This window comes from Passer domesticus, unplaced genomic scaffold (assembly GCF_036417665.1).
Source record: "Passer domesticus isolate bPasDom1 unplaced genomic scaffold, bPasDom1.hap1 HAP1_SCAFFOLD_60, whole genome shotgun sequence".
Taxonomy (NCBI): domain Eukaryota; kingdom Metazoa; phylum Chordata; class Aves; order Passeriformes; family Passeridae; genus Passer; species Passer domesticus.
In genome coordinates this window covers 13,276-24,034 of record NW_026990165.1, presented here as the reverse complement: position 1 = coordinate 24,034, position 10,759 = coordinate 13,276, and the positions used below count along the sequence as shown (strand labels likewise).

Sequence of the window (10,759 nt, the reverse complement as noted above, 5' to 3'; positions counted from 1 at the left end):
AGGGAAAGAGACCCTCCTAGGCTTTCTCATCTTTAACATGTGTTTTCACAGAGGTGTGTACAGTTTCCTTAGTGGTTTAACAGATTGCCAATTCTCAAAGCTAATTACTGATTGGTTTTCTGTTAGACATGGAGGCAAGTGCTAGCACCTTCTCTTAGAACATGACTTCCACCACAACAGCACAGAGCACAGAGCTCCTTTGTCCATATGTAGTCCTCATGTGCCCGAGGCCTCAAAACCCCTCCCTGGGAGGTTTCTGGGGTCTCTCCAAGGTGTTTTCAAATGAAAACATTCAGCTCAGAGTCTAAGAAAATCACCAGAGGACAGGGCCAGCCTGACCTGGCTGTTTTTGTCTGAGCAATCCTTGGATATATAGAATTTGGGAGATAAAATTCTAATTTTGGCCATGGCATCTGGGCATGAAAGGTGGTTCTTTTCCACAGGAATTAAGGAACAGAGCCACAGTGTTTCAGGGGCAGATGAGAGGTGACCACCAGAGGCCAAGGCTAGCCAGAGCAGGTAAGTTTTTTTCTGAGATATACCCTTGCCCACCAGAAATCTTTTAGGGAGTGTACCAGTTTTGGCAACCGGCATCTGAAAAGATGGATGGTTCTTTTCCATTGCAGGGAAAGCACGGAGCCCCAGTGTTTCAGGAGCTGATGAGAAGCAGCCCTTGACATGCCAAGGTCAGCTAGACTTGTCAGGTGGCCCATGGGGAGACCAAGCCAGCCAGACCTGCTCCATGTTCCCTCAGTTACACGGGGCCCCATAGTGTCCCAATGGTCCCTTGCTTCCATGACGCACTGAGGTGTCCCAATGGCCCTTTGGTGACATGAGGCCCTGAAAGGCCCTCATGGTCTCCATGGTTCCATCAGGCCCCACAGAGTCATAATGATCTCTGGGTTCCATGAAGCCCCGCTGTGTCACCATGGCCCCTTGGTTCCATGGGCTCCAGTGGTGCCACAATGAACCCCTTGCTTTCATGAGGTCCCCACAGTATCCCAGGGATCTCCATGGGAAGGAAAGAACCAAGCCCCAGTGTTGCAGAGGCAGTCACCAGAGGCCAAGGCCAGCCAGACTTGATGGGACTGGCAGATTTTGCCTGGAAGCAACCCTTGGATATACAGACTTTTAGAGGTAGAATCCCAATTTCACACATGGACACTTGGGGGAGAATCTCAGTCCTTTTCAATAGGAAGGAAAGCACAGAACACTGGTGTTTCAGGGGCAGCTAAGAGGCAGCTATGCGAGGCCAAGGCCAGCCACACCTCTCTGTCCTGGTAGCTTTTGTCTGACAGCAACCCTTGGATATAGGGGATTTGGGAGGTGGAATCCCAATTTTGGCCATTTCTGCACAGTTAAGAAGAATGGTTCTTTTCCATAGGAAGGAAAGCACAGAGCTCAAGTGTTTCAAATGGAGATGAGGAGAGAGATGGCTCCTGGGAGGCTCAGCCAGCCATATCTGTTTCTCCTGGCAGCTTTCATCATGGAGGAGTCCTTGGATATATGGAATTTGGGAGGAAGAATTTCTAATTTGACAATGGACACCTTGAGAAGAAGGATGGTTCTTTTCCATTGGAAGGAAAGCACTGAGCCCCAGTGTTTGGAAAGCAGTCCCCAAGAGGCCAAGGGCAGCCAGACCTGTCAGTCCTGGCAACTTTCACTTGGGAGCAATCCTTGGATGTACAGAATTTTGGAAGTGGAATCCCAGTTTTGGCCATGGGCACCTGGTCAAGATGGATGATTTGCTCCTACAGGAAAGAGAAGTGCCAAGTCCAAGTGTTCTGGAAGATGATGAGAGGTAGCCACCCTTAGGCCAAGACAGCCAGACCTGTCTCTCCTGGCAGCTTTTGTCTAGGGGCTATCCTTGGACATAGAGCATTTTGGAGGTGCAATCTCAATTTTGGCTGTGGATACGTGGACAGGAATAGTTCTTTCTATGAAGAAAGAAAGCGCAGAGCCTCAGTGTTTCAGAGGCAGATGAGTGCCAGCCCTCAGGAAGCCAAGGCCAGCCAGACTTGTCACTCCTGGCAGCTTTTGTCTCAGAGTTATCCTTGGATATAGGGAATGCTGGAGACAGATGCCCAATTTTGGCCATGTGTACTTGGTCGGGATGGATGTTTTTTTCCCATAAGAAAGAAAAGCACATGGTCCCAGTGTTTCAAAGACAGATGAGAGATGGCCCCTGGATGGCCAAGGCAACCAGATCTGTCACTCCTGGCAGATTTCATCTGGAAACAACCTTTGCATATAAGGAAATGTGGAGAAGGAATCCAAATTTTGGCCATGGGGCCTTGGAGGAGAAGGACACTTCTCTCTCATAAGAAGGAAAGCCCAGAGCCCCAGTGCTCCAGGGACAGATGAGAAGCAGCCCTCGACATGCCAAAGTCAGCTGGACTTGTCAGGTGGTCCCCAGGAGGCCCAGCCAGCCAGACCTGTTCCCTGTTCCCTTGGTTTTGTGGGACCCCAGAGTGTCACAATGGTTTCCTTGGTTTCATGAGGCCCTGGAGTGTCAGAATGTTCCCCCTGCTTCTGCAGTGTCACAATGGCCCCGTGCTTCCATGAGACCTTGCAACGTCACAATGGCTCATGCTCCCACAAAGCCCTGATGTGTCACCATGGCCCCTCGGCTCCATGCCCCCTCGCTGTGTCACAATGGCTTCTCTGTGACACTACAGGATCCACAAGGTCACCATGGACCCTTGGTTCCTTGGGGCCCCGAGTTTCACAATGATCTCCTTGATTGCATGAGGCACCAGAGTGTCACAGTGGCCCCTTGGTTCCATGAGGTTCCGTAGTGTCACCGTGGTGTCCTTGGACCCGCGTTGTCACAACTGACCCCTGGCTCCATGAGGTTCCGTATGGTCACTGTGGTCGCTGTCAGAGGCAGGATGAGATCAATGTCCCGAGACACCTTGGGATGCTTGGAATGCCCATGTGGGGCCAGGGCCGGGTTAGGCCTTGGTTTGTAGTGGGACTTCTTGGGTGGGAGGGGTGAGAACCTTGTAGAGAGCCGGGGAGATAGGGACCCCGATCTGGGACAACTGTGGAAGCTCCCTTCAAGATTTCACCTTTTGGGAACACGGGAGAGGGAAGAGGGGTAGGACGGGGAGAACCACATGAACTGGGGATTAAAGTGTTAACTGCCGGTTGCTTTCTCCATTCCCACCTTGAATTTAAAATGGCTCTTACTTGGTGAAACCAGAAAATGATCTTAGAAAGGGAGGAGTTCCCCGACCGTCCTAATTCTGCCAACTTTGCAATGACTACATCCCAAAAATCGACCCCATACAATTGGCCAGTGGTAACCTCCAGGAAATGAGAAAACAACCAAACAATTAACTTTCTTAATTCTCACTTTTTAACATTAACATCCCCACCCACAAGGATTCCCTCAACTTGGATAAACACTGTTTTCTGGATCCCAGAAAGCCTCGCACCCATGGCTTATGATGTTAAGAGAGAGAACCAATACTCACCACCCGTAAGAAAATATAAAAGGAAAAGGCAGAAAAACCCACACCGGCCCCTGTCAAAAAAGACGGTGGCTGCACAGCAGAGAAAAAGAGGCAAAGGTGCTAAGTTAAAAAGACCTGGCTCAAAGTAAATGAAAGGAACTCAGGATGCCCCGACCCTTCAACAATAGAAAGGATCTGGGGTAGAGAGAGAGGGGAACAAGAAGGAGGTGAGAAGGGGAGAGGACACCACTTACAGTCAGGCGCAGAATTCGACACCACTTCAACTCGGGCCCCCTCTCAGGAAAAATCCAGTGTTAGGTGAACAAAAGACCAAAGGGGGTGGTTCCTGTCAGGGGAAGACTCCTCGGGTGCAGGAGCTGCCTCCTCGAGCCTCCAGGAGTGCCACCCACCAGAGATGGGTCTTCTCCTACTGGAGGAAGCTTCACGGCCAGGTGGTTTCAAGAGGTCACTCCCACAGCAGGTCCAGATGGAGATCTGCAAGAGCCCAGAGTCCACTTTCCACAGGGTCCGGTGATGACCTCAGCCCTCGCACTGGGTGCCAAACATGTGGCCACATGCATCCAAAAGCCCACCTTGAGGGCTGCCCCAGGCTAGCTTTTTAGCATGTGAGTGACAGCGAGGTGTGGGGGGCACTCTCCTCACTTGCGCTTGCAAGGAGAGAGCCTTAGGCACGAATGCCTTGACGGACTCTGGGCCAATGCCAACAGGAGTGAAGAAAGCGGGTTCCGACTTCTGGTGAAACAGGGTTATTGGGAGGAGCAGTGAGATGAAAAGTCCAGGTGCGTCCAGAAGCTGAAGACAGTGGGAAAAGGGCTTACAGCAACTTATAAAGGGAGGTGGCAACAGGGGTGGAGCCTGCCCTCCAACCAATAGAGGAGCAGGAGGGAGTGGAAAAGGAAAGAAGGACACTGCTATGGGACCAATGGGGAGTGACTAGGGGAAGGGCCCCAGCCGCTGAACCAATCACTTGGTGCCCAGAAGAGAAGCTTCTAGATAGAGAGGATGGGTTGCTGAGTGACAGACAAAGCACCAGGGTGCGACAAAACAAAGGATATAATGTTAACTGGGGTAACAGGGGAGGGGACAGGGAGACTGACAAGGATTGCAGGGGAGGAGACAACCTGGGTAGAACCATTACACAACCACAGGGGCGAATGGAACAAACCAACTTACAATATACAACTTAGCTTAAGAATCTGAAAAACACAACACAACAGTAAACAATCTCCATATTGCATTCTACTTTAGCACAACACAGGCACAGCAAGAGAGGTAATAATTATGTTTTCCTTCTTCTCTGCTTGTCTCACAGCTTCAAACATTCACATGTTCAGAAGGCATGTGAATACCACACTCAGGGAGAGAGAGAGAGAGAGAGTCCCTTTCCTGCCCCTGGCAATGACCTGAGGTGGAAGTGAATGTGATGACAGGGCCATGGCCAGACCCTCATGTTCTTCAATCTCACACCACGTCATTGGCAGGGGCAGGAAAATTAACAGATGTCTTCCCACCATGGGTCACAGGGCTCTTTCCAATATGGGTCCTCCAATGGGGGAAGAAGCTGGAGCAGTTCATCAATCTCTTCCTGCAGTTGGGGCACTGGCAGGACATTCCTTACTGGTGACTCCTGGCTGGTCAAGTCAGAGCTCTGGGTGAAGCTCTTCCCATATGTGGGGTACTCGTGGAGCCTCTCCCCAGTGTGGATGCGCCGGTGCCTGACGAGGGTGAATTTCTGCTTGAAGCTCTTCCCACAGTCGGGGCAGCGGAAGGGCCTCTCATCTGTGTGAATCCGTACATGCAGGCGGAGATTGGAGCTGGTCTGAAACCTCTTCCCACACTGGGGGCACTCACAGGGCCTCTCCCCGGAGTGGATGAGCCTGATGAGGTGGGAGTAGCGCTTGAAGCCCTTCCCACAATCTGGGCAGCAGAAGGGCCTCTCATCGGTGTGAATCCGCTGGTGCAGGAGGAAATCTGAGCTGATCCGAAACCTCTTCTGGCATTGAGGGCACTCATAGGGCCTCTCCCCGGTGTGGATGAGTTGGTGGGTCACAAGGGTGGATCTGTAGCTGAACCCCTTCCCACACTCCCCACACTTGTAGGGCCATTCCCCAGTGTGGATCCTCTGGTGGCTAATCAGGGTGCTGCTCTGCCTGAAGCTCTTCCCACACTCCAAGCACTTGTGGGGCTTAGCCCCATCAGGAAGCTGCTCCTGGACCACCAGCTCCAAGCTCTGGCTGAAGCTCTGTCCACCTTCCTGGCTCAAGGTGGGTCTTTCCTTTTCATAGTAGCCTGGGCTGGGTTTGCAGCCCCTCTTCCTGTGGGATCTCTGGGGCTTTTCTTCCCTGTTGTATTCCTGTGCTGTGGAGCTTCTCAAAATGGCCTCTGCTACGAAGTTGTGCCATGGGGTTTTGTCCTCACTGGTCTCCATCCTCAGGTCATTGTCTGGGGGAGGAAGGACAAGAAGAGGATGGGATTTGCCTTCGTGCCACAGGGAAGGGGTAGGAGATCCCCCGAGTTCATCCCTGGCAGGACAGCATTGCCAGTGGTGTTGTCCTGCAGCCAGGGGCCATGCTGGGCTGGGACATGGAGCAAAGAAAAGGGGGAAAAGGGCAGTGACTTCCTCCTTACCTGCCTGGGTGTCCCAGGGCATCTTCATCTTCCTCACAGCTTCCTCCTCCATCTGAGAAAGAGTTTGGGATGGGAAATTCTGTTCTGGGAGGAAAGCAAGAGATGAGTACATTGAGTTTTGTACTGGTTTGAAGGCAAACCAGGGGGAGAGTCTAAGCCAGAATTACAATAAGGTCAACGCAATGATACACTGCCTTAAACTGACAGAGTCAGGATCTAACCCGGCACCCTGTTGGTCCGGGTGGTGGTAGCAGTCCCGTTAAATGGTGGCTGCAGTCCTGTTGCAGTGATTAACGTGATTCTGTCAAAGCAGTGATCCTGTAGAAGGGTCTGATCTTCCTCTGAAGGTCCAGTGGTGCTTATGGAGCTCTTGTGCTCTGGGAATCCAGTAGGCAAGGTGCTCCTGGGGCTGCAAGCCTCAGCTTATATCCAGGTAGGAATGCGTGGCTCCTCCCCCTGGGTGGAGCATCCCACAATGGGATGATGTAATTTTGTCAGTCCTGCAGGGACACTCAGTGGCCCATTAACAGAAGATAGCCCCTGGAGGGCGTTATCAGGGCTGAGTCATGGAAGAGATAAAGAACACTGCCCCGCCTGTTTATAACAGTTTGTAAAGATGATGATGGAAAACATGCATTTGGTTACATCTTACACTGTAACCTGAAACAGTGGGGTAATCCCTGCTTGGGGTGTAACGCCACCTCTGCTTACCCAAACTGGCTCAGGTATAAAACCCCCACTCCGGGAAGGCCACACACACAGGGGACAATGTCACTCTTGCCCTGGCCCAGGGGAAGTCTCTGTTCCTGTCACTACCTTGCCCTAACCCCTTTTCTCTCTTTTTCTCTTTTTCCATCTCTCTCTACCTCACACTTATTATTCAATAAAATCCACTTTGGATTTGGTCTTGGTAGCACCTTAACTGGGGCAGAAGCATCTCTCTAACCATTTTCTTAACCAGATTGTGACATTATTTTGGCACAGTGAGTTTAGGCACTGTTGTCTGACCCCAAGTGCCTTTGACAACAGCATGGTTCCCTCCTCTGAGGAGGTCATAGATCATTTGGGAGGAACTCTTGGAAACTTGGACGCATCTTCCCCTAAGCGAGTTATGGGAGAAAATGGTTGTTGTGGGTAGCCAGTGTAAAGAAAATATTTTCTTGTTCTTCCTTGAAAAGTTTGTTCAAATCACTGGAGAAAAGGGAACAAATATTACCAGTGAGGCTGACAAGGTTCATTCACCCCAAGGTGAGGAACACAAGGCTGCTAAAGTGCCACAGGAAGCCCAGCTAAGGTAGCTAACTTCCTGAATCACTCCCAAATTCACAGGCTTAGGGGCTTTGCCAAATGTGAGAATCACTGTTCTCTTCATCCCTGTCACCTTTGTGATAGTTACACAAAGCTTTCTCTTGCTTTTTATAATCTGTAGTGGGCTGAATTTCCACTTTTCTTTTATGGGAACCTGCCAGCAGCTGAGCTGGAGCTGTGCAGGAACCGATGGAACTTGGAATTTTCACACACTTGCTTCTATTGCCAGTTTATTAATGCTTGGGATTGGTTTGCGTTTTCATGACATGCGACTTGTGGGAAAATCAAATATTCATGAAAGTCGTTTATGCAGAGTTGAATTTGATTTCTGCCAAGTTTATTTTGTCCAGTGCCCAGGGGATGCTCAAGGGGTCTCTGTGCCTTTTGCCCTGGGGGATGCTTGGGAGGGGTTTGTGGGGGCTGTTCCTGTCCCTGTCACCCCATGCCATTTCCTCAGGGGGTCTCCATCATTCTCACTCCAGGGAATGCCTGGGGGGGTTTCCCTCCCTGTCACTCCTGTGCCAGGGGATGCTCAGGGCAGTCTCTGTCCCTCTCAGCCCAGGGGATGCTCAGGGGTCTCTGTCCCCTTGCCCTGGGGGATGCTCAGGGGTCTCCATCCCTCTGGCGTCAGGGAATGCTTGTGCAGGGCTGGGGACCAGGGGCTCTGTGTCCCTCTCACTGCTGAGCGTGCTCGGGGCTGGGGGGGCTCTCCAACCTTCTCATCCCTGGGGAGGCTGGGGGGGGTCTCTGTCCCTCTCAGCCCTGATGTGACTGCACCCAAACATCATTGAGGTCAGAGGGACAGAGACACCCCCAAACCCCCAGAAGGGCGGAACCTGGGATCATGCTCATACCCTCTTCATGTCTTTAGCCCAGAAATGAGTTCTGCACCTTTAAGGCAGGTTCTGAGACTGTAGGGAGGGAGGAAGTGAGCAAGTTTTTTAAGAAACTGCACTCCTCCATATTCTGGCTCCTGGACAGACAGACAGCAGGACAGGACTCTCCTTTGGTTTTAGTTAGTTTTTACCTCTCTAAGGCAGATAAGTGCCCTGGACTGTGGTTTTTCTTTTACTTTAGAGCTGTTTAAACCTGCTCTGAACATCCAGAAGAGCACTGGCAGCTCCACCTGTGGCCCATTGGTCCGAGCCTGGTCCACGGCATTTCCAGTGCTGGAGAGAGAAGAGACTGATAAGAGACTGAGTGAGCAGAGCTACAGCCCACAGAGGGATTTTCTGAGTTTGTCATCTCTTTTGCAGTGGCAAGAGGTTTTATTGTTTAATATTGGTCATTTGCTGTGCTCGTGAATGCTTTGTCTGTTAAATAAACAGGGTTTTTCCACTTTTCTCCAAGGAAATCTTTTCCCAAACTGATTGGGGAAGAGGCTGCTTGAATTTGCTTTCCAGAGGAAACCCCTTTTGGAGGTTTTCTCCCAAATTTGCCCTAAACCAGGACAGGGCGGTGGGGAGAGGAGAGAGCCCCAAGTGCCTGGACTGGGGGGAGGCTGGAGAGAGGGACCCTGGGACCCCAAAACCCCGCAGCATCCCTAAGCAGGACCCTGGAGAGGGGGGATCCCCAGGTGCTCTGGGATCCTTGGCAGCCATGAGAGAGGGGACCACCAGAAGCCCAGAGGGATGAGAATGGAAATGGGACACTCCTGGTGGCTTTTTTTGATTCTCTTTTGCTTTTTGAAGGTTTTTATTGATATCAGGTGACTTCTAGAGATGGACTTGGGCAGAGGCCTTTCAGACACACTGTGCTCATCCCTTGTTTTTCCCCAAAGCAGGTTTTCCCATTCCCAAATATTGGCCCAATGGAGGAGAAGGCTGCAAGGAAGAGAAAGATGCCCCAAGACACTCAGGCAGGTGAGGAGGAAGTCAGTGCCCCCTTCCCCCTCTCTCCTGCTCCATCTCCCAGCCCAGCACGGCCCTGGCTGCAGGACAACCCCGCTGCTGATGCTGTCCTGCTGGGGATGCACTGGGGGATCTCCTGCCCCTTTCCTCTGGCACGGAGGCACATTCACAGGCTCTGGGGCAGGAGGGGGAACCGCGGGCGGTTTGGGGTGCGTGGCTCGGCTGCTCCTGGCGCGGTTCCCCCGAGCCCCCGGCGCGGCTCCGCCAGGCCCCCCCACCACGGCACTGGCCAGAGGCACTTTAACAGAAATGCTGGTAAATTTACCATCTGGAATCACACTAAATACAATTTCAAGAAGCTGCTGGTTTGCTGGGCAGTTTGCCGAATTCCACATTGTTGTTTCTTTCAATAAAAAACTGCACTTTAAAAAGTCTTTGTAAATTCATGCTTGCCTAAAATTTGTAGCTTCCATGGGTTTCTCTCAAAACTAAATTACATAAAAACCTGACATACTTATCACATCCTTTTAATCCCTCCAGTAAATCCTTCATGCTGTTATTTCAATCTCAGATTGTTCAACTTTTTCAGTGCCTTATTTCCCTTAATAGCATCAGAATAAGTTAAATTTTTTTGTATGTATAACATTTAAGGATATTAATTTTTAATTCTATGATGTTTAACTTAATGCAAATTCAGGGTTGACAAGATTAAGCAAAGTTAAACTTCATTATTGTTAGATTTCAGCAATGTTATGTTACATTCTATTAATTTGAAATCCTGTTGTTCTGGATTGAAAGACAATGTGTGTATTCTATTTGCCATCTATTTGCCTGTCAGAGGCAGGGCAGTTATCTTCTGTTAATCGGGAAGTAAATTGGACCCCCAATAGCCCCCACAGTTCCCCAAACACCTGCAAGGACCTCCAAGCTTTCTAAAATCCTTCTTGTGAGAGGAGCTTTGGAGTAGCTGTTTCCAATCCCCGTCCCAGACTTTCAAGATTTTGTATGTAAAGAATTATAAAGGTGGAAGGAAAGCTTTATAGACTTTGTCCCATGGGATTAAAGACGGCAGACCAGAGCTATTTCTATAAATATATACTATCTCTTATGGTAATGATTAAACAATATTATCTTAATCAGAAAAATTTGCTCCTAGGTATAACAGCTGTAACTCATATTATATTACATTATATTATATTATATTATATTATATTATATTATATTATATTATATTATATTATATTATATTATATCATATCATATCATATCATATCATATCATATCATATCATATATCATATACTAGGAAGTGATTTCAAAGTAACTGTGTTAAAGCAAAACCAGTTATTAAGCAAAGATTGATGTCACTCCCTGTCTTGGTTTGGAAAGACCGGTCTGCCAAGGAAGGTAGGAGCCTGTCCTGAAATCTAAAATGTAAACCCCATTCCTCTGAATTGTTATAAATTTGGAATTAAGGGGCTCTCAGGCAAAGATA

At 49.7% G+C, this 10,759-nt stretch overlaps 1 long non-coding RNA gene across 3 annotated transcripts; it reads left to right on the top strand.

Annotated features, from left to right (window-relative positions):
* Positions 1 to 239: 239 nt before the first annotated feature.
* Positions 240 to 9,363, top strand: LOC135292978 (uncharacterized). Of its 3 annotated transcripts, none has more exons than XR_010355124.1 (5): positions 240 to 519; positions 627 to 686; positions 1,385 to 5,743; positions 8,493 to 8,615; positions 9,199 to 9,363. It is a non-coding gene; the product is annotated as an uncharacterized LOC135292978 (long non-coding RNA). The 3 variants fall into 3 exon arrangements; XR_010355123.1 differs by having other exon boundaries at positions 8,493 to 8,680; XR_010355122.1 differs by having other exon boundaries at positions 8,493 to 9,363.
* The last annotated feature ends 1,396 nt before the right edge of the window (positions 9,364 to 10,759 follow it).